This window comes from Mus caroli, unplaced genomic scaffold, assembly GCF_978045245.1.
Source record: "Mus caroli unplaced genomic scaffold, Mus_caroli_1 scaffold_3, whole genome shotgun sequence".
NCBI lineage: Eukaryota > Metazoa > Chordata > Mammalia > Rodentia > Muridae > Mus > Mus caroli.
Window position 1 is genome coordinate 154,543,549 of NW_028227258.1, and position 25,337 is coordinate 154,568,885.

Below are 25,337 nucleotides of genomic sequence, written 5' to 3' on the forward strand. Positions count from 1 at the left end.
GTGTCACCACCACCCAGCTTAATGAGATTCATTTTAAACTTGTCTACTTTTAAAGCCTTTTAGAACAGTGTAAATTACAGAGTTAACACTAAAAGAGGACAGGAAGTACATTTCATTTTCAATTTTACTCTTTTTTAGGTAGAAGGGAAACATTCATATCAGAATATGGAAAATAATCCTTTCCTTTAGCAGTCTGACAGTCATAATCACTTGCAAACTTCCTATGAGTTAGGAAGTTGGTACACAAGATCTAGATGTCAGTAAGGCCCAAAGAGACCACTTACCTATTCCTGGGACCAAGGATACACCGTGAAAGCTAGCAAGTTGCTGTTTCTAAATCCAGCCCCCATTTCATGGAAAAATAATAATGATACCATTAAATTAAACATCTTAAGTCCCCATACTACAGTGCTGAATTGCAATGAACCTGGCTTTGCTGCCTGTGGAGTAATGGCATTCCCCAATCTCATTACTGGAAACCTTGTCTTGTCAGTTAACATTTAGTGAAGCATGCAGTTTTGCAGGAAAATTTTTCTTTTGGATTAAATGCCTAACTATAACAAGTTGGAGTCTTCTTTATCTCTGGTTAGATGGATAGGACATTCATTTCTTTATACATACTTTGGATAAGTATTTCTGAAGTATTTGCAATATATCGACAGAATGTTTCTTGCTTAGGGAGCTGAAATGAATATTGTTCATGATACCGAGACCCTGAAAATGGACCTTCCATTTTATCATTAGGCTTTCCAAATACCACTTCCCAGAGAACCATAACGAAAGCAGACACCAAATTTGTCCACTTATATTCTCCTCACTATAGTAAAGTCTTCAAAACCAGCTCAGGGACTGAAAGATCCCCTTCAAAAAGAAACACAAAGACAGATTTACAACCAGGAATGAAAGAGGATCTCAAGTCACCTAACACAACACAGCAATTAAGTCAAATGGCACAATTGGTATATGCAATGTTAGAGTTCAGGCCTCACTTCAGATTTTAAATGTGATCCTTCAGTGTCCAGTTAGCAACATAAAAACATGTTTATTGAAATGAATTAAATGAACACAGTAATAAAGCAAACAGAAGAAAGAAATGTAATAAAGCCAGTGCAAATCACATGCAAATAAAACCCAAAGTGAGGTGTGGCTAGTTATTCTCATGGAATACAGTAAGGATTTAAAGGGAGAAAAGGTGAGAAATTATACACCATCCTAAATCCAGCCTTCATTTCATAGTACTTCTTTGAGGTTCACTCACATCATTCTTTTGTGTCAATCAAGACCTATTGTACTATGTCATTGTACTATGCACTTCTTTATTACTTCAAAGTCTTCTTTTACTTTACCTGAAAAGTTATCAAAACAGCCGTATATTTGGGATTCTGATGTCCTATAGAGCTAATGACACAGCAACAATGAGTCTATTGTGACACAAAGTTTAAGTGAGGGAAACCCTGTGGGCTGTGGTTCTGGATTCCACATGAAAAGATTTGCCATTGGTTTGTGTTGGGGCTTTTGGGTGGGGTCTATCAGAGACTCCTCTGTTTAGCTGTCACATACTCAAGTCACTGCTGTTGTAAAGGCTTTCCAGTGATTTGCAAAAATAACACAGTATCCAAGAGTCCTGTGCATTGCATTTCAGTCAATACCACTTGTAAGGACAGTTTTAGGATCCTAATAGGCACTTTAGGGTGGGTTAAATAAAGGAAAATAATTCATTGTTAAGTTTTCACACTGCTGAAGGGATAAGGCTTTGTCAAGTGGAATTTGCTCACAGTTGGCTAGTTCCTGAAACTGGAATCCTTTGACATTATTAAGAATCAATTAGACTTTATACCCCTGGGTATTGTTATGGCCCCTTAGCAATTTATCCTGGGAACATTCCTAGTGTCTTTGTAGGTGAAGTACAAATGGGACTGATTTAGAACAAGGACAGCTTTAAAACTAATGAGTGGATCCCAAAGACAGACTAATGAAAAGCTTTACAAGATATTTCCTCAACTGTCTTCCTGGCATGTGCTCGACTTTAAAGCATTTAGCAGCTTCCACTAAACTTCTTTAGAACAAAGAAACAAAATTGGGGATCATATCTATTAAGTACCCAAAAAAATTACATCAAATTATCTTAGCATAACTAAAAGACTTCAGTTTATAACATTCTGCCTTAAATGTGCCTTCAGAAAAGGAAAGTTTGGTTTTACTATGAGATATTATGAAAGTCATAATTAAAAATGAATTATTATTGGGGGTTTGTTAAAAGTAGATCATGGGTCTAGGTTTTCAGTGAATTTACTCTCAGCCTTCTAAAGCCAATACTGAGAATTTTTACACTCTAATGACTGAACTAAAAACATATATTTCAAAGCAAATAGCACTCATAAATTACATTTATGACTCACGAGGTTGCTGACTGCTGTGCGTGGAGCACGGAGTGATGGCACTAATATGCTCTCTAGCTTGATTTTCTCAGTTCCCAACATGCTCTAATTCCACACTACAAATCTTTAAATGGCAGTTATATTTTAATTAATGTGATTATGTGCTGCCATTAGCGAACCCTCCCCCAGCACATTTCTCCTGCCAGACCCATGAATGCCAGTAAACCGTTAACATAAAAAGGGCTGTTTGCTTACTGAATTCATCCACATAAGTAGGCAAGGGTTGCAATTGTTGATTTGCCACTGAAAGAACAGAATGAGAAGGAGTTGCTCAGTGCCTGGCAGTTGCAATTATCTGATGTAATTAAGTCTAATTTATAAACCCCCCTTAAATGAGAAAGTAACAATTTTTGTTAATTAACAAGAGCATTTGTAAAGCTCGTTAACTCCATCATTCACAGTCCTCCCAGAAAAATGGGAGCATATGGCTGTTACGATGGGACATGTTGCTTATGTTTATTTGAGCATTAATCTGTTTTGAAGGCCTAATGATTGAAATGGGAGTGAGAAATAGATGTTATATTACTGAGCAAAGAAGATCTAGTGTTTTCATTTATCTTTACGGCAATGTGAGTGCTTTGTCATTATCTTCCGCATAAGGTTTCATTATTCTGATACAGCTCTCCACATGGCCTCATACCATCATGCCCATAAGCCTGCAGGGTACAAGAGCACTTATCTTTCCTGATGACTGTTGAATCATTTAAAACAAGTTATTAGTGAAACAATTAAAATGATATTGGTTCACAATTGTATTTATAGCTGGCAGGCATAATGGAACATTCTGAATAGCAGTCGGGGGGTCGGAAAATGGATGGGAAATGCTGTTAATCAGAGACAAGAGAAACCTCTAAAGGCAACCTAAATCACAAGAGCATGTTAATTGTATTGGAGCATTTCATTTAATTGAGAACAAAGGGAAGGTAAAAATCATATTATCAATGTTTTATGAACATGAAGAAATAGGAAAATTACCCTGTCATCTGTCACATGTCTTCTTTGGAAATGGAAATTAGAAAGGCAATGTTTAATTCTAACCAGAGCAGGCCAAAGACATCTGTGTCTACACATTTTCAAAGGGTATTACCAAAATAAAACAGCAAATTAATTGGCTCATAAATATAGAGAAAGACACTGTGCTGAAGACCCTACATCCCAGAAAAGACACCAGTTGAAAGTCAATATAGTTCAAGGACTAAAACGGTAGTCAGTGGTATCCTTGGCTCTGCTACACTTAGGAGTACTAAGAAATAACTGGAATCAATTCATCTATAGGTAGAAAGAAGTGCTTTATTTCCATCTTGAGTTTGATGAGAGAGGTTAGTGTCATTTATTAAAGAAAATGTAAGTAGATGGATGTCAGGATTCTACTTCCATAGGCATATCTTGATTGGTATTCAGATGGAACTTGCCAATCACACGCTATGGTGTATAGGTATGAGTGGGGATGGTAGATATATGTGGAGGGGATGTACTTTAGAAGACTAAAGAGTTAGGATAAGCACCCGTAAGAAAGAACTAATTGTTGAAAAACTTAAATTAGACTGTGTCTTTAATAAACCACTCTATTTGGAAAACTGTATTTTTTTTTTTATTTATTATATGTAAGTACATTGTAGCTGTCTTCAGACACACCAGAAGACATTTCGGGTGGTTGTGAGCCACCATGTGGTTGCTGGGATTTGAACTCTGGACCTTCGGAAGAGCAGTCGGGTGCACTTACCCACTGAGCCATCTCACCAGCCCCTGTATTTCTTTAGTATAAGGCCAGTACATTAAATGAAGGTTGCAGTTACTTCAATCTGGTATATTTGAAGATTATGATTAAAACATATATAAATAAATGTAGTATGATTGATAGCAATGACTCACAATCTTTGATTGGATTGCCCATAAATATAGAGTCAAGTAGAATATAATTAACACTAGCCAGCTATCAAACCCCAACAACTGCACATAGAAATTATATAGAAAGAAGACAGAGGAACAGGGGGAAATTGAAATCATTGCACCATAAAAATCATATGAAGAATACACATGCTTATGTGGATGTAATTTTAAGTAAATAGGCCAGATAAACAATGTATTCTTGATTACAGTTAATCACTGGTAATTGTGGGGTCAGCAAATGGGACTGAGGAGGAATAGAGAGGAAATTAATAACTATGATCTCCTATACTTTCTGTATTTCTTCTATCACCACAACCCACATAACTGCACAGAGCCTTTTTGTTTACTTGGCCATCCAATATTATGGCAGCCTGTAGCTGCTGCCTGAACATTATACAGAAAATTGGAATAGTTTTAAGCTTACTGTTGTAAGTCTGCCTAACACATTTTTATTGCTTCAATAAATATAGGTTACTAATGCATTCTAACTTTGTATTTATAAAGTACTCTTATGCTAATTAGTAAATATTGAGAATATTGAAGAATTTTGCAAATCTACCACATTGTATTTTAAAGATGTTCCTTAAAAAGATGTAGAACGATGGATTAAATGTATTAATTCAAATTAATTGTTTCACTCTGAATTTCAATGAATTTTTTACTACACATGATAGTAAGATTATTTAGTATAGTTTTCATAAAACAGGGTATAGGATACATTTTAATGTCCATCTTTATTAGTTCTACATTAGCAAGCAAAAATAAACATTAGTATTATGTCCCACACAGTGTTTTATAGATCTATCTTTTTAAATATATGTAGTATATCCAGTTGGCTTAAGATATACAAGTTTTACCTTTACCTGCTTATCTTCTTTGTATGAGCCTTCTCATTGCAATACTTTAACTTATTTCATATATTAAGATAAAATTATATATATATATATATATATATATATATGTATATATATGTGTATGTATATAATTTAAGACTCTTCAAATTGAAACATCACAAATCTACAGAATTCTACTCTATTATGAATTTAATGAGATAAAGCTAGTAAAATTATTTTCAAGGCTTGAAAGAAAAGAGGAGATAGATTTAATTTACCTGTAGTTTTACTAAGCTTAATGTCTATCATGAAATAACTGTCAAGATACTTATGCTCTTGGTTTGAAGAGATGCTGAGGCTAGGATATGGCTCAATGAGTAAAGTGCCTGAGGCTCAATCTATAGGAAGTGGGTTTGACTCCTCCAGAGCTTATATATATTTACATCCAGGAAAAACAGCCTATATCAGACCAAGTAAATGATTTCCCCTGAGTCTTTCACCATTAGTGGATACCTTGTTGGAGGTTTTGACATGAACAAAGGTGGGAATTACTTATCTGTATGTGCTGTATGCTTACAGGCAGATTCATGATGGCCTCCAATTTCTTACTACCATGCAGTCTGGGGTAGGGCTTCATGAAGTTTGTACTTCTCTGAACTTCCCAAGTTTTGGAAGTTTTGGAAAGTTATTGAGACCAGTGAGATACCTTCTTCCATCCAGAAGGGAAGTGTACAGATCAGAGAAAATAATTCTATAATACCAACCAATGTAATAGTCTAATGAAAAGGATAGCCAGTGTTGTGGGTATGGGGGAGGGGATGAATGTATATAAGCTTTGTGATTATGTAAAAGTGTAATTTTCAAGATGTATGATAAGAATACTTCCAACTCCCCTATACTGATAGCCAGTATCTTGCAAAAGGACAGTTACTACAAAAATGAATTATAAAATTAAAGTCTATCAAAGCTATGCTGCATAATAAAATCAATTAAGAAAAGATATATTTATAATTGGCCTGCTTCTTTCCAGCCCATGGAGCTGCTGTGCTTGGACCTAAGCTATCAACAATGATGTTTTGTCAGAGTACAAACTGTCTGCACTGTGCCTAATTCTTTTGATATCTTCAAGGACTCAGATAAATAATAAATAATGACATTGATCAGAATAATTTTTAAATGCCATTTTTAAATACTGCAGGTTTCCATGGATGAAAATGTATTTTTCATAAGCCAATGGTTTTAAGAGCAGGTTTGTGTAGTAATTTTTCCTGATCTCATTTCATAATTTCATATTTTAAAAGATGTAGAGGAAAGGAATGACTACTTTCTTCAGTAATGAATGCCCTTCTGTCTTCTTCGCTTTCTGAGTAGGAAGAATAATGAATTGTGGGAAGCCAGAGTCAAGCTGGGCCTCAGAACAGAGAAGTATAGTTTCCTTTCTTTGTCCAACAACCTTAAATATTCCTCTGTGTTTTTTTTTTTTTCTGTGTCCATCAAAGCTGGAAAACATGAGGACATCAGAACTGTTATTTAGTTATATCAGAAAGAGGTCTTTCTTAATTGATAATGGAATTGAGTGTGGTTTTATAATAGATCTAGATAAGTTTAATTTGTTTTCTTAGCCTTGTGAAATTAATGTCAGAGCTTGCTGTCTATTTTGAGAAATTCTTTCCAGGGTTTTGTGTATGTTCATATGCTACCAGAACCACTTGTTTCCAAATGAAACACAGACTGGATAAGTTCCCTCTTCTCATTGTTTGAACAATACCACTTATTAAATTCCAATTCCCGTCAGTCTGATTGCATCAGGTCCATATCCCGTTGCTGATTCCCTATCCAAGCTGGGAACTGTGCAGTTCTACCCCAGTGCTGCTTCTTCCCATATGGACTTTTTTCTCTTTTGTTCATTTCACTTTTTCAGACACTCTTAATTATTGTTTTATAATTTTGTACGATTTCAAAAATTTTATACTTCTCAACACCATGGGGAGTAAAAGTAGATAGAAAGGTATTAATTTAGTTATTTTTTCCCATTAACTTCTATACAATGTGGGTGGTGTGTGTGTTTGTGTAGTGTGTGTGTATTGTGTGTGTGTGTGTGTGTTTGTGTGGTGTGTGTGTTTGTGTGTGTGTATGTTTGTGTGTGTGTGTGTATTGTGTGTGTGTGTGTGTGTATTGTGTGAGCACATGTGTGTCCATTTGGGCATTCTGTATTGAATATTTGTAGGACAGAAGAAAACTTCGAGTTGGTTCTCTTCTTCTACCTTGGGGGTTCTAGTGGTCAAAGTCAGATCATAAGCCTTGGTAACAAGCTCTGTAATGGATGAGCTATCTCTCAGTTCTGGTTCCCCTCTTTACTGCCACTTTACCTTGCTTGCCTCTGATTACTATCTCAATGTCTCCCTGCTGGCATAGTCTCCATTTCCTTGGGTAACTACTCCACAGCTGCATATGTATCAAAAGATGGCCTAGTCGGCCATTCCTGGAAAGAGAGGCCCATTGGACATCCAAACTTTATATGCCCCAGTACAGGGATACGCCAGGGCCAAAAAAAATGGGAATGGGTGGGTAGGGAAGTGGGAGGGGGGTATGGGGGACTTTTGGGATAGCATTGGAAATGTAATTGAGGAAAATACGTAATAAAAAAATGTTTGTTTTCCTTTCTAGTATTCTTTGCTTGATTCGTCCATCTAGTCATGGATATTTATAACCCATTACTCATCATTTTCCATGAAAACTCCAAGCTCAACACTGTTTCCATTCATAAATGAAAATAGATATGGATAAACACTCATTTCGTTCTTTTCTTTGTATGGCTTTAATCTGAGTTGTCTCTAAAATATCATTAAGTCAAAGTATTAGAAGTCTATTTCTCTAGCTCACATAAAACCTCTTTAGTATAAGTACTTCATATTCTCATTATATAATACCTAAATAATCTTCATTTTCTATTGCTTCTGCCTAGAGTTAGAGATTCTCTCGCTCATAAGTCCCACTTAGGAATCCCTTGCCCTTATATTTTTACAAAGCTTAGGTTACACCACTTAGTATTTCAGGGATTGAAAATTGCCTTAATCTTCTTTTTCTTTTTTTTATTAAATATTTTCTTTATTTACATCCCCCTTCCTTTATTCCTCTTCAAAAATCCCCTATCCAATCTCCCGTATCCCTGCTCCCCAAACCACCCACTCTCACTTCCTGGCCCTGGCATTCCCCTATATTGGGACATAGAACATCCACAGGACCAAGAACCTTTCCCCCCACTGATGACCAACTAGGCCATCCTCTGCTACATATGCAGCTAGAGGCATGAGTCCCATCATGTGTCTTCTTTGGTTTAGTCCCAGGGAGCTCTGAGGTAGTGGTTAGTACATACTGTTGTTCCTCCTATGGGGCTACAAACCCCCTCAGCTCCTTGGGTACTTTCTCTAGCTCCTTCATTGGGTACTCTGTGCTCAATCCAATGGATGGCTGTGAGCATCTACTTCTGTATTTGTTAGGCACTGGCAGATCCTTTTAGGAGACAGCTATATCGGGCTTCTGTCAGCAAGCTCTTGTTGGCGTCCACACTAGTGTCTGGTTTTGGTGGTTGTATATAGGATGGATCCCCAGGTGGGGCAGTCTCGGGATGGTCATTCCTTCAGTCTCTGCTCTGAACTTTTTCTGTGTAACTCCTTCCATGGGTATTTTGTTCCCCCTTCTAAGAAGGGTCGAAGTATCCACACTTTGGACTTCCTTCTTCTTCCGTTTCTTGTATTTTGCAAGTTGTATCTTGGGTACTCTAAGCTTCTGGCTAATATGCACTTATCAGTGAGTGCATATCATGTGTGTTCTTTTGTGATTGGGTTACCTCACTTAGGATGATATCCTCCAGATCTATCCATTTGTCTAAGAATTTCATAAATTCATTGTTTTTAATAGTTGCATAATACTCCATTGTGTAAATGTACCACATTTTCTGCATCAATTCCTCTGTTGAGGGACATCTGGGTTATTTCCAGCTTCTGGTTATTATAAATAAGACTGCTATGAACATAGGGAAGCATGTGTTCTTATTACATGTTGGAGCATCTTCTGGGGAATCACCATCCCTGACCTCCAGCTGTACTACAGAACAATTGTGATAAAAACAAAAACTGCATGGTACTGGTACAGAGACAGACAGGTAGATCAATGTACAGAATTGAAGACCCAGAAATGAACCCACACATCTATGGTCACTTGATCTTTGACAAAGCAGCTAAAACTTCCAAGTGGAAAGCATACAGACTTTTTAACATATGGTCCTGGTTCAACTGGCAGTTAGCATGTAGAAGAATATGAATTGATTCATTATTTCCCTGTACATAAATCAAGTCTAAGTTGATCAAGGAATTCCACATAAAACCAGATACACTGAAACTAATGGCGAAGAAAGTGAGGAAGATCCTTGAACATATGGGCACAGGGGAAAAATTCCTGAACAGAACACCAATGGCTTGTGCTGTAAGATCAAGAATTATCAAATAAGACCTCATAGAATTTCAAAGTTTCTGTGAGGCAAAGGACTTTGTCAATAGGACAAAATAGCAACCAACAGATTAGGAAAAGATCTTTAACAATCCTAAATCCAATAGGGGCTAATATCCAATATATACAAAGAACTCAAGAAGCTGGACTCCAGAAAATCAAATAACCCTATTAAAAAATGTTGTACAGAGCTAAACAAAGAATTCTCAACTGAGGAATTACCAAATGACTGAGAAGCACCTAAAAAAAGATTCAACATCCTTAATCATCAGGGAAATGTAAATCAAGACAACCCTGAGATTCCACCTCACACCAGTCAGAATGGGTAAGATCAAAAACTCAGGTGACAGCAGATGCTGGAGAGAATGTGGAGAAAGAGGAACACTCCTCTATTGCTGGTAGGATTGCAAGCAGGTACAATCACTCTGGAAATCAGTTTTCCGGTTCCTCAGAAAATTGGACATAGTACTACCGGAGGATCCTGAAATCTTCCTTTTCAAAGGGGTTAGAAAAGTATCAAAGCATATATCATCATTGTTTACGAAAACCTTAAAAACTTGTATGTATTTGAACTATCCCATAACCACCTGCTTATGGGAAGTATACATACATAAACTCCTAATCTACTGCTGTAAGACTCTGGTGAGCCTTACCTTACTGGGGACCCTGTGAGTGAATGATGTGAAGCCAGGAATCAATGCAAAAACCAAGAGGCATTTATTGTTCCAACACATTGGGGTCGCCCTACACCCAAAGGAGAAGTGACGACAACATTCACCTTGTTTGTGAGCTTTTATACATTTTTCAGAGCAGTAGTCTTTAGGCACAATGTGATTGGCAGAACAGTGTGATTTTACAAACTGATTCATCTTTAGGGAATGAGGTAGCCAGGACTTCCCTTGTCTGTAGGCGGCAATGGTCAGTCAGTCCTGTGGAGTGTGTTTACATGCTCTGGGTCTCCCCCACACACAGGTGGCTGATGGTCATTCCCCCCACCCCTGTGGTCTGAGGAATGTTAATTAGCTTCTCCCTTCTGGAGGGGTTCTCTTCCAGGAGGGGGGCTGACCTCTTCAATGCATCTCTACCTCTGTTTGCTTCCCCTTCCATTTTATTATTAGACCAAGAACAACTCTTCCTCTCATGATTATCCATGGCATTGAATGACTTTATAAGAAAAGAAAAACATAATCTTGAATATTATTACTCCTACACAAATACTTATGTCCTAAATTGACACCTGAAGTTTGTCTTGTCCTTAGTTCTTTTCCCCATTGCTCAATATGATCATAATGAGAAAAGAGAGGCCTTGGGCAAATGACTTGAAAATGCTTATATCTCTTTAACACTCACCCCTCTGCCAAGAAGGAAGGAGAGATTAGTCCACTACCTATGTAAAGTTTCCCACCCTTAAATAATCTTTAGGTATGGTTTACCATGCTTTTTCTTACCTTTTATGTTTTCCCATATACATATGCACGCACACACACACACACACACACATACAGAGAGAGAAAGAGAGAGAGAGAGAGAGAGAGAGAGAGAGAAACAGAGACAGAGACAGAGACAGAGAGGCAGAGACAGGGAGTCACAGACACACAGAGAAACAGAGACAGAGGAACAGTCAGAAACAACCAGAGACATAGACACACACACACACACACACACACACACACACACACACACACACACACAGACAGACAGACAGAGATCCCAGACCTTATTTTGTAAAAATTCTGCTAAATCTACTTTAAGTAAAACAAAATCATTAGAAAATCATCAAATATTTCTACTGTGCAAGATTATTCTGTAAAATAATACATATTGGATGCCTTAAGTTATACTCTGCTTTCAAGATATATATTTCAGAAGTTAGCTAACTGGTCAATGCCCTGGAGAAAATCACAACGATTGCTTTGTATTATAAGAGAGCATTTGTGTCAATGCCTCCACAGCTTGCCATGACTATCAGACAAGTTCAAGGAGATCTGAAGAAGATGCTGTTGCTCTCTTTAGGTGAAGATTCTCTGAGAAGATAGGTCATGGAGAAACTTCAATGTACACAAGGGTGAGGTTAAAACAAACAAAAAAAACATAGTTACTATAACAAATTACTTTTCTGTGCACTGAGGTATATATAGGAGATATGGATATATTTGTTTACTTATTTTGGTGGTCTATGTTTCTCAAATATATTATTTGTTCATATATATTATATAATTGGCAAAGATTTCAGTTTTATTCTACATTCAACTTGTTTATATAATTTCCCAGCATTCATTTTAATGACTCATTTTGCTCAGGTCACAATCTGATCAAAACCTCAGGTAGAAAAGAAACAGAGAGAACTTAGCAATGAGCAGATGGAGTTAGGCAACACCTATTGAAGCAGATGGAGACATCATTTGTTCAACACCATTACTGGTGATGAGAGTTTTCTCTGTAAGGTGATGGAGAACTATTCCTTCAGCTACAGGAAGTGCACAGCTGAGCCTTTGTTCTGTCAAATATTCCAATTCCCTCAGACTCCTAAAATACTACAACATCAAAGATGTATCAATTCTAAGCTATGAGTTAAATACAACATTTTGGTAATTTTAAATTATTCTATTAGAAACCCTTGACAGGAATATACCCATAAAATCTTTTATTTAAATTAGATAGAGATAAAACTCTAAAATGTACTCACTGTGTATTACTGATTAATTTGTTTTTATTATTATATTCTTTTCTTGGCTTGTCTCCCCAAACTATGACAATATTTGTGTCCTTCATATATATAAGGAATAGACACACACACATACACACACACACATACACACACACACATACACACACACACACATACACACACACACACACACATCTCACCTCAAATGTTCTTGACTTCTACATAGTCACATTTCAATTTTAATACCATGGTCATATCTTTTTACCTTCCATCTATCTTGACCATTATATATCTGTTAAAAAGAATTGTGGTTATACAAAGTGGCTTTAATCTTAGTATTTTTCTAACACTGTTTTAGACCAGGATTCAAAATATTAAAAATTATAACTTTCAAAGATGTCTTACTTGACTCTTTTTAGTTACTGCATTGTTAATGTATTTATTTTAAAAAGATAAGTCATTTCAGCTGGCATTGAAAAAGTGAACATGCAACATTAATTCAAAAGTGGAGCTTTAAATTAAAATATTAATTATGTCTAGAAAATTTGCCATGTGACTGGTAATTGCAAGAAATCATTGTCACATCAACCACCTTAGTCATCCCATGATAGTATGTCCCTAGTTTGTGAGCTTTAAATGAATGGGTACAGATACAGGGGCAAATACCAGTTCTAGTAGGTTTTATGTGTCTCATTCTATTGTTGACATAGAGCAAGGAGTGGAAAGCCAGAGAACAGGTTAAGACCCACCTATTCTTCGGAACTGACTGTTCTTTTCATCAGGAACCTCTGGTCCTACTTCTCCACAATATTGCTTACACATTTAATAAATGGCTGAGTCATCAGTTTACAGAGACCTCAGAAAGAAAGTTCTGCTGTTAGTTTAGGAAATTAAAGAGATATGTAGAAATATGGAAATTACAGCCTGTCGTTTACAGGGCCGCCTTTTCGTCTCAGACATTCAGAGGAAATATGCAAGTGCTACAAACAACTCAACAGTAAAATATTTTCAATGCCACAATTCAGTGCAATAAAAACACAATGGATGGGCTTAGAGATCACGAAGGAACTATTGTTTGTGTAGTGGGTTTTGAGCTGCAATGTTGCATTACTAGAATAATTTACTTTTATTTTTGATGCTGATACAGAGATCTGTGCATTGATGCGATTAAAATCATGTTAGACACTTTAAAATATATTTGATGTTTCAACTATAGGTCAGAGAAGGAAGCCTTTTGTGTTCCAAAACCACTCTGTTGTCTTAGATTTCTTTCTATTCAAAGAGTGGACCACAATCATTCAATGCACTAGGGTAGAAATTGTGGGCTAAATGCTGTTTGGCAATGGTGTGCACACATGGCCAAGCAAAATGACTTCCCAGATATCAGTGGGTGGTTGCACTTTCCTGACAGATAAAAGCCAACATATACTGCTACCTAAGGCACCCCTACTTTAATATCTGTTGAAGGAACCTGGTTGATAGGATTCTAAATCCAGGGCTGTCCCTGATAGATTTGTTCAGCTGCAAAAAATGAACATGTAACAGTCACTGGCAACAGGCTTTGCTTACATGGGACATTGTCCCAGCCACTGCTTTAACTCCAGTGACCTTTTCCCCAAACACTTAAGACAGCAAGGAACTTGGCAAAGAGTTAGAGAAAATATTGTTTTAGAATTTTGGTTGGCAGGACTGTAAGCTACTGAGACCACATGGCTTCTGTGGCTACAGAGTCCCTGTGGTCACAGATACTTACTCTTTACATACAGATACTGCTGATATTACACTGGCCTTGGAAATAAGATTTCTAATCATGGAGTATACACCTGTTAAAATGTTTTACACTCCGAATATGCAGCTTCTTTAAGTGCTCCATCTCTACAGACACATTCAATCCCCCTTTCCGATGCTCCTTTGTGGCTGAACAAATGATGCATATTTTCAGTAACCTGATTGCTGGGCTGCAGAATTCCAGTACATCTCATTTAACTACAGTGAAACATAAACCACTTCTTAGAATCTAGCACATAGATGCCAGAATGGCTACTTCCCACACTTTAGGAAGTGAGAAATAAACAAAGCTTCACTTCTCCTGGGGTGTTTCTTGCTTAGCTTTTACCTACCTAACAGAGAAAATGAGGCAAGGTTTACTAGAATAATCAAGGATGTAGGAAATTTGAGATTAGGGACAAACTCTTGTATGCTTCTGTATCAGAGACTGTTAAGATTCTGTCTTTGCAATACGCCCCAGAAGCTATACTAACATCAGTAAAAACTACTATGTGGTGCCTTTCTTTAAACTTCTGTAGATGAAAGGGAAAACCGTGCTCATGAAATAGAGATTTACTTTAAATACTGCGTGCTCTGCTCAGCAGAGTTCACAAAACTTAAAATACAAACAAATAAACCAATGCTGTGCTTCTCTGCCTGAAAGGCACTCTGTTCATCAGCCTTCACATATTACAAACCGAGTTTGGTCGTTAAGGGGAGAGTAAGGAGCTCTTCAAACCTGGAGAGAAAACATGGCTTTTAAATTTTATTTTCTTAGCATGATTTAGAAATGGTTTATAGCTTTGTGTGTGTGTGAGAGTGTGTGTGTGTGTGTGTGTGTGTGTGTGTGTGTGAGTGTGGTATTGAGGTTTAGACACACTCTTTTTCTATTACATGAAAGGGAATAATCACTTGGTTCTCTGTTTCTGTTGGTTTGTTTAATTCAGTTTTGTTTTAATATATGCATGATGGTGCCTACTCAGATGCATGTGGATTTTATGGAGGTCTGAGTATGAAATCCAGAAAACAAAATTAGTCCATAGGAGACATTTATTTGTTTATCTGACAGTGTCTTTCATTGTCTTGGGCCTTATCAAGTAGAGTGACCTGGATCATCATCAAGCCAAGGGATCTAGATAACCAGAACTAGATAACACAGGCATGTATGCATATGTGGTTTAATCATATGGGTTCTGAGGTCCAAGGTCAGGTGTTCATGCTTGCCCAGGAGGCATGTCAAGGACTGAACTATCTTTCCAGATTGTTCCATGTTTTTATTTTTTTCTGATTTGCTGCTTTAATGTATATCCATGACATTCATTTGGATGAAACCATTGTAATTCATTTGTCCAATATGTCAGTTAAAAAGTTGGCTATTGAAGCTTATAAGGATATAGAATTAGAGCTGCCCATAAAGTGTTCCCTGGCAAACATGAGGACAAAAATTTGATCTACTGAATACTTGACTTCACTTTATTACTGGTGTAGCCTATTTGCTGAGGCCTATTTGATCCCAATGGGAAAATATGTCAAGCAACAAAATAACAGCTCCCACCCTGAAAAATATTCTCTCTCTCTCTCTGTCTCTCTCTCTCTGTCTCTGTCTCTCTGTCTCTCTCTGTCTCTCTGTCTCTGTCTCTCCCTCTCCCTCTCCCTCTCACTTTCCTTCTTCCTCTCCCCCCTCTCCCTCTCTCTCTTTTTTACACACACACACAAGCATGTACATACAACTATATGCACTTAAATGCACACACCAAAAAGTGTTGATGACCACAATTCTTATATTATTGTAGATGAAGTAATGTTCATCTGGTATCACAGTCTATTCCACGTGAGATATTTTAAAAATCAAAGTGTTTAGTATGTAACATCAACTCAGTGCTTCACTCCTATTTGATGGCTAAAGTTATAAAGTTAATTAAGTATTTTTGTTTTGCAGGAATATTCACTTACTGTAAAAACTTCTATTTTCCAAAGTATATAAGTTTCTGACATTTCTGATGGAGTACTTCCTTATTATATCCAGTATCCATGGTAAACTTACTTATATAAGGAAAGACTAGGATCTTCTTAACTCAATGTAGCAATAAACTCTGTTGGTCATGTGACAGGAAAGAGGTGGCACAATATGATACCTCATGCTCCCTGTCCAGGGTTTGAAATGAGGGTGATTTCAATCATTTTCCATATGTAAACCTCTATCTTTCCTAAGGATCTACTCCACTAACACTTAAGAAGAGCAGACAGTGCAGAGACTGTCACAGCTTTTAATAATTATAATGATATTTAACATACGTCCTGTTATTTTAAAAATGAAAGAAATCAAATGAGTGTCAGACAAATGCTCTGTCCTAGCGGTGCACTGGACATTAAAGTGATAATGTCTTCATTGTGAAGATCGCAGTCCTAAGTACAACAGTGACCATTTAAAGAGAGAATCATCTTTTAGGAAAACTGCTTCAAATTAAGAGCACAAACTTCATAGACTTCAATTGCAATCTATCATGTTGAAGATAGGCGGTTTATGTTCAGGGATACCTCTTACATTTCTAGGATTTCTTGGCCTTATTAATTCAAATCTTGCTCTAAATGCATGCATGTAGCCAAGATAATTACTAGAAGGCAAGATCAAAGCCAGCATATTATAGTCCTATTCCATTTTCTGCTGATGTGAGTGATCTGCCTCTCCTTTGATGTTGTATGCTTCTACAGCAAAAGTACAGAGGATAAAAATACTACACCGTGTAATCTGGCATTTATCCCATGATAGCAGAATTTCAAATTGTGACACATGTCAAGAAGTTTAAAAGAAAAAAAAAAAAACCTTAAAAGAGACCTATGCTTTTAAAAGTGACATACTGTGCCCATCAAACACCATTTTCCATTACAAATTTAGTTCCTGGTAAAAAAATTCAAAGAATTTTTGTAACTTTAGTGAAAGAAAATAGTTACCATATTTACAAGCAATTACATGTGTGCCTAATCCTTTCTCCACCTAATGAGAGCTGTTGAGTGGAAGCAGAAATAGAGAGCGCTCATGTATGTGTACAAACACTGAGGACGCAGGGGTACTCTGCATGCAGTGTGCACTGAAAGCCAGCTGGTTTTAGTTTTCTGAATTTTGCCTCATCTTAGGTCAGGATAGGCGACCCCTCTGCTCACCTTGTACTTTTTTTTCACTGAAGGAAAGAGATCTCTTGTTCTATAGTGTCGATTCTAACATATATAATGGCTCCTTTACTGCATACATAGCAGTATTTCATTGAATGCCTGATGTGCATTTAACCTTGTCCTATACTGTGATAGATTACCTTTGAAAAATACTAAATTAGAGTCAGTGGGTAGGTGGGTGAGAACTTACATGCTTGCTAGTATGGTTGCTTCCATATGAAATTAGCATCTGCAGACTGTAGTATTGCTTTTAATGTTACCTTTCCTCATAATTTAAATTGAATTCTTGCCTTCCTCAAGAAAAGTGATATTTTCCAATAATGCCTCAGTTACCCTTGATTACAGTTTGTTCTATTTTGGAATTAGAGCACTCCTAGGTACCCAATCAGACCTACATTGTTTTGACAGGAAAATACAACATTGTACAGACATCATGTCTGTCACATTTTAAGCATAATAACAGATATTGAGAAAAGTGGGTTTAATGGGATATGACTTAACCAATATACTTCACTTCAAATAGAAATCAAAACCAGTTTTTATATTGAAAAATAATGCTTTCCTTTTTCTATGTTCAAGGACTTTCAATTGCCAGACAGATAGATTATAAGGCATGATATTAAAGTAAACAAGAACTAAATATCTATCAATTATCTATTATCTATCAATAATGTTTCATCTCTCTATCCTCTATTTATCATCTATCACATATGTAAACATATCTATTGTATATTATCTATCTATCATCTAACATATATCTATAATCTATCATTTATCTCCTTGTCATTTAATTTTAAAGTTAGTTATTCCTTCTTAATTCTCCATTGATAATAGTAAGCTTCCAATAATAAAATAACACACAATACAGTGTTTATCATTCAGCATAGTAAGGGACTGGACACAATGTGGAGGGTAACACCTTGGTGTTCTTTACTATATCTGCATGTTTTCAGAATTTAGAAATGCAGGACTACTAAGCGTTGCAGACACCATGGTGCTGAGCTCTGACAAAGATCAGTCACAGAACTATAAAGCACACTTTTTAAAATGCCTAGAATACATTCTTTGATATAAAGATTGAGAAATCATATTTTGCTACAAGAAGTGTCCTTAGAAGCAATTCAATCCTTTCTATTTCCGTGCCTGGAACTGAGCGCGAGACAGAGCAGGCCACCTTACTGATGCTTTATGCAACCTGTTTGCTACTTTTTGGTTCCTATTACTGAATGTAGTCTTTATTTGTGCTTACTTGTAAACACTGCCATTTCATATGTGCCACACATTTTAAATACTTACTTATATCCACTAACTAGCTATTATGGAGAATATTTATCAACAAAATTTACATGCTTGAACTCTCTCTTTCATTGACATGAAACTAGGAAATTGTCTTTAGAGAGGGATAGGACATGAGGGTAGAACCCTCACAATGGGATTAAAAGTCCTGAGTGAGGGGGGAGAGACTCAGGATCCTCCATCCCATCTTTCCCACAGAAGACAGAAGACTATGGAGACTATCTGAAATAAGAAGAGACTAAACATTGGTTCTGATGGTATCTGGCCCTTGAACTTCTCGTATTTCAAACTAGATACTAGTCTACTAGTGAGAAATAAGTTGTCAAAGTAATATGGGCTAAGGCAATGTGTTAGTCCAGATGGGACTAAGACCCTGGTTGCTTTCCACTACTTGCACAGATTTACATATCATCTCTAGAGCAAAGATCCCAGATTTCTACCTCCTTTCTTAATGGTCCGCCCCACAGATCTAGGCTCAGGATAGCATCTGCCTCCTCTGGCTGTCTCTTTAGTCATCTGTATCAGTCTGTTTCCTGCAGCTTCTTGAGCAACTGCTGTGCCTCAGACAGACTTTTAAAACTTCATATGTTTGGACTTACTTAGTCTCATAATTACTCCATGAGAGTTCCAGATTACACATAAGAATGCATAACAGGCACTTATTCAAGTTTAAGTAGACTGTAATATATATCTCAGACTTATTTAGTCTCAAATTGAACTCTTGATTTCCTGACCTCATGTTACTTTCCCATGCCAGAAGAGGAAACACTCAACCTTTTAGTATCTTCAAGTCCTAGGTCAACTCATTTTCAGTAATTTCACTGCATCAATCCATCGTCAAATCATGAGTCTAGCCTATGGCCACCATCATCATGTAAACTCCTATAACATCTTCCTAACTGGAAATTGTATTAAAGTTATCCAGAGAAACTAAATTCAAGATGAGATGGCTCAATAATTAAGAGCACTGGCTATTCTTTTGGAGGACCTAAGTTCAATTTCTACTACCCACAGGGCAGCTCACAGTTGGCTATAACTCCAGGTCCATGGAATCCAGTACATCACATAGACATACACGCAATAACATGCAGGAAAAACACCCATGTACATGAAAAAATAAATCATTTAAAAATTGCCTTTATGCTTGTCACCCACTTATGCCTATATTACTAAAGTTTAAGCATGAACTTCTTTGTGTAATGGAGAAGACTCTCATGACCTCACTCCCACTAGTACCTGGAACTTCTCCTTCCATTTGCTTTTACCACACATTTTTATACTTAATTCTTTTGCATGTTTCCTTAAATGTCTTTTTTTTTTTACTGTACCAATTAAATTACCAAAAGTGTTTAATTCACTGTCATCGCCAAATGTTCTCAGTTTTCTTTAACATTCTTAGTTTCTTCATAATGTGAGTTATATTAAATTATTTTGTAAACCTCTTCACTACTACACTCTAAGCTCCACAGGAATATCGTCTTCTGTTTCTCTATCTTGTGTTATGAATAGATAATTTTGTTTTATGCTTATAAGTATCAACAAATATCAGTTAACTAAATTATATTTTGGGAATTGGTCCAAATCTACAAGTCATTATTTCTGTAGAAAGGATGAGAGATTAGAAAAGTTGGGGAACTTACATTGTAACTCTCTAATGTGGATGGACAAAGGAACTGAAGCACAAGAAATTCATTTTAAGTAATTAAAAATTGTTCCAAATGATGATGACTTTAGTTACAAAAGCAATTCAACTTAACAGTGCAAGTAATTGATTTGTACATTTCCTCCCATCCCCACATTTTATGTTGACACCATTAAGGACATATTTCTTCACATACATTATGCTTCATATAAGAATTATAACATCTTTGGGGTAGCATATACTTCATGACATGACTTTTTGTTATTGAGTAGGATGTTTTTCTACATTATGTGTTTTATTTACTATAGCCACATACAGAGCTATTTGAAGTAAAATCTGCATTTCTTAGACTCCCTTTTAAGTAGTTGAGGTTATATGAATATTTTGTATAATATTGTGTTTTTTCATCGTCTAGAGGTGGAATCAGTTGTTCTAAATATTAACTATTTATCTATAACAATATGTTCATGCTGTAACACTGAATAACCAATTTTAGTTTCGTTTGAGTATAACTGAGGTGTGTCATTTTCAAAGCCAGTATGAAATCACTGTGTGGGGCTGAGGGTGTAGGGCAAGACAGGGAGAACCCGCGACCTGCTAAAATGTCTGTGTTCCAGGGCAGGCAAACGCTGGGAGCCAGGGGTCCAGGATACATGAGGGAACAACTTCTGTCCCATGTAGGTAGGAATTACCACCACTGAGTACCTGGGTTTAGACCTCAGCTTGACTGGCAAACAGACTGTCTATGCATAGCCCATTGCTCCACAAATCCTCCTTTTGTTTTTATAAGAAAGGGGGGGGTGTCACTGTGTGACTGTGTCATTTGTGGTGAAAATTTAGGGTGGGTTGGAACTATCAGAAGAAAACATATAGCCTAGAGAAGTAGCACAACAAAGCCAAAGTAGTAAGGAAGGTTAAGGGTAAGGGTTGGGAAGGCAAGAGATTATACAATCAATTCTTTCATTGATAGTACAATTTGAGGGTAATAACATCAGCTTTGAACAGCAATTAATTAATCTAGATAGACATTATGTTTTCCTCACTATCATGTAACTTCCCATAGCAGCCTAATCTAGATAGACATTATGTTTTCCTCACTATCATGTAACTTCCCATAGCAGCCATTTGAATTTGGCAAGAGAGTTCATCTGTAGTTGGAAGGTCTCAAGTCTGTCTTTTGTGGGGTTTTAGTACATGTCTCGGGAATCTTCAGTCAGAAGACTGAAGAAGGCAGCTTTGTTGTCTGTAGGTCTCAGGAGATGGCACTGTTTCAGGTGGATCTGTGGCAGCAGGCAAAATGTGGATATAGACCTGTAGAGTAATTGTAACAGAGGAGCAAAACTCCAGCAGATGATGTCTGCATCGGGTGGATAGCAATCATTTGCCTGCAATGGTTTGCTTAGGAGCACATCACAGTCTGCTTTGGATGCCTGAGGAAGAAAATATCATGTTAATTGTGTAGATACAATAATTGGGATAGGCAATAACAGTTTGTCTGTAAAAGGTTGTTAATTAAGGATTGGATGATTTTTTGAACCTTAAAGGAAATCTTAAAACAAGTTGAAAAAATTTTTGTACATATGTCTTGAGTGCTAGAGAGAAAATAAGCATTTAAATAAAGAAGCAAGAAAAATTTGGGATGAAATGCACGATTTAGGTGTTCCTGTAATGGGAGCACAGCCTTGAGTGCAGTTTTTCTCAGGCTTATCTGGATGGGGGGAGGGGCACATTGTACCCTGCAGTAACGTTTTCTTCCCCCTTTGTTTTTTTCTAGAAAAGCAGAAGGTGAAAATTTAACATAGTGGTTTGAGTGAACGGCCTTTTTAGCCAAGGTGGCAGTAGCCTGTTAGCCAATATGAGAGGATGAATCTTGTCTTCCAGCTGGCAAAGACTTCAGGGAACCTCATGCCAGCCGGCAGAGGAAAGAGCTCAATGCAAGTACTGCCAAGGCAGGCGCTGGGCGCTGGGCCATCAATTGTATAGACACAGATCAAAGCAGAGAGCAAGGTGGGAGGGGCAGCAGAGTCTGTGGAAACCTTCTGCCACAGCTGAAACCTGTGAGAGTGACTGAGGGAGTGAGGAAGAAGCTGGCCAGGAACACTGTGGAGAGTGTGGGGGGGGGACGGGGTGGGGGGAGGAATGGCTAGAGAGAGAGAGAGAGAGAGAGAGACAAGGGGGCATTAAAAAGCCTAGTTTTTTAACTAGATTGCTCACGGTCTTGAGCAATTTGGAGTTCTGATGTAGGTCTCTGTGTGCGGAGAGTCTTCTTTAGCTGCTTCTCTCTTGCATGGATGGCATAACCATCATCTTGCTTCCATTTGTGGGACTGGGGGTGTAGGGGAAGATTGGGGAGGGAGAGAGCCTGCGACCCCCAGAGTTCCTGTGCTCGGGGCAGGCAGATGCGGGAGGACTGCTGGACACTTTCCACGTTGCCCCAAGTGGGCATCTCCCTGTGTGAAGCCACTGGTCCCCACTTGACAGGGGGTGGACAAGGGGCAGCCCCCAATACCAGGGGCTCCGGGGTGACACTCTCAGCCTCAGATATATGGGAGAGAGGGCAAAGGGAGAGAGGTTCCCATGCAAGTGAGAGTCCTTAGTCCAGTCCGAGGCTGGAACACAGGAAGGCCTTCTGACGGGAGATTAGGCACAGCTCCTTAGGAGAAAGCCTATCCCATCATCCAAACACAGTAGGCCTTGATGAACAGAGACAATCTATGGTTTTAGAGCTTTATTGTAGAAAGGCAGGGAGAAAGGAGAGAAGGTGGAAAGAGAGAGACTGGCCATGGCCAAGAGGAGGGAAGTGGGAAAGAGAGAGAAAGAGGAAACACTAGAAAGTAAGAGGTTAGAGAGAGAGTATGAGGAGAGAGAGAGAACAAGGTGGGGCCAAGCAGTGCCTCTTACAGTCTGCTGTTATCTTGCTGTTGCTAGGTAACTGGGAGGAGTCTAGCCTGAAGGTTGGAAGCTTGGGACACTGTGTATGTGACAAAAAGCTACGTGCTTCTCTTGTGGAGGCTGTGGGGGCAGTAACTTCGACAGGAGCCAGGGGTCCAGGAGATATGAGGAAACACCTTCTGTCCCATGTAAGTGCGAATTACCACCACTGGGTACCAGGGTTTAAACCTTAGTTCAACTGGAGACCAGACTGTCTGTACATAGCCCATTGTCCCACATCATTGCACTTATATTCTTTCAAACTCTTGTCTTTCCATAAACTAAAGGATCTGTGTGTTCATGGCTCAGTGTCACTCAAATAAAAGGAATCTATTTCATATTGGCCACATTTTTACAGAGAATCTTAGCCTGCCCATCAAAAAGAATGCATAGGAAGATAATAAAATGATTTGTTCCTTAACTATGTGTTCAGATTGACTGTTTCAGCAACTTATGTCATTATTTTTTTAAAATAGGGAAATTCTCCACATCCTTCAAACTTCCCTCTGGTTAGGGGATAAGTTTGGTGTCAGAACTTTAGTGCTAGCTCAGAATGTGTTTTGATTTCCTCATCTTGATGACCAGAGACTTATTTTTACTTACAGAAAATGTTCCAACATATAAGTGTATATCTATAAATATCCCCAGACTTACATAAAAATAAAAAAAATGGCTTAAAATTTACCACGTTAGAGGGTTTTTGTTTTTTGTGTTTTTTGTTTTGTTTTGTTTTGTTTTGCTTTTTGTTTTCATTTAGGCTGAATCTAATTCTACCTAATAGACTATGATGTATCTTCCAGCAACTGAATTATTTGAATCAATTAAAATTACAAATCCATCTAGTTTAGGTGCTGCTCTGTTTTTCTGCCTTGGCCAAGAGGGTTGTGCAATGCATAGGTATCACCTGGTGTACTGTCGAGTTTCGTGTCAACATGACATAGGCTGGAGTTATTTCAGAATAAGGAGCTTCAGTTGAGGAAATGCCTCCATGAGATCCAACTGTAAGGCATTTTCTCAATTAATGATCAAGGGGGAGAGGCCCGTTGTGGGTGGGATCATCTCTAGGCTGGTAGTCTTGGGTTCTATAAGAGAGCAGGCTGAGCAAGCCAGGGGAAGCAAGCCAGTAAGGAACATCCCTCCATGGCTTCTGCATCAGCTGCTGATTCATGCCCTGATTGAGTCCTGACTTCCTTGGTGATGAACAGCAGTATGGAAGTGTAAGCTGAATAAACCCTTTCCTTCCCAACTTGCTTCTTGGTCATGATGTTTTGTCCAGGAATGGAAACCCTGGCCAAGACAAATTGGTACCAGCAGAGTCGGGTATTCCTGTGACAACCTGACCATGTTTTGGGAAGGACTGTGGAAGGACTTTGAAACTTTGGGCCGGAAGATCCATTAGGTGTTAAGAGCTCTGTGGGATGTTGTGTAGGAGCTTGGTAGATAATGTTGAGAACAGTGCAGAAGACAGAGGCTTGGCTTGTGAAATTTCAGAGGGAAACTTAAAGACTCTTTTCAGGGCCATTGCTATTTTGACTGTGAAGATTCTGTCGTTCTGGTTAGCTGGGGCTGAAGAATCAGCTGTGCTTAAAAAGATACCAGAACTACTAAAGTGAAAAATTTGCATTACTGATGCTGGTTAGCTGGAGCTAAGAAAGTAGTAGTGATTAAGAAGAGACCAGCATCATTGAGGTGACATCTTCTGGGAAGTGTTTTCTGAGAGCACAGAGGCTGTGTTCCAGAGATAACCAAGGTTGTACTCCTGCTACAGCAGGGCTTGGTAATGTGTAAGGGTCACCAGGTGGTACTGGTTTTGAAGGCATGAAGGGGTCATGCAGAGCAGCTGAGCCTCAGCACTGTGAGAAGCCATGGGAGGCCATTGGTGAAGGTGCAGCCTCAGTTGCAATTGGCCCAGGACTGAAGGGGTCAAGCAGTGTTTTGGAGATGCAAGTGCCGTGAGATGACCACCAAGAACAGCAACAGCAGTGGAGTACAGGCATCTGGAGCCTAGAGGATAAGGTGTGTGCTACAAAGGATAGAGCTGGAGAAGTGACCCAAGCCCTTGGAGGAATCCAGAAGATCGTCAGTGGATCCCAGACATCGGACATTTAGAGTTTGATTTTGCTTTTGATTGTGACTGAGCCCTGATGTTTTTCCCTCTTGAAGGAAGTATTTTAGTGGCGCCCACAGTCAAG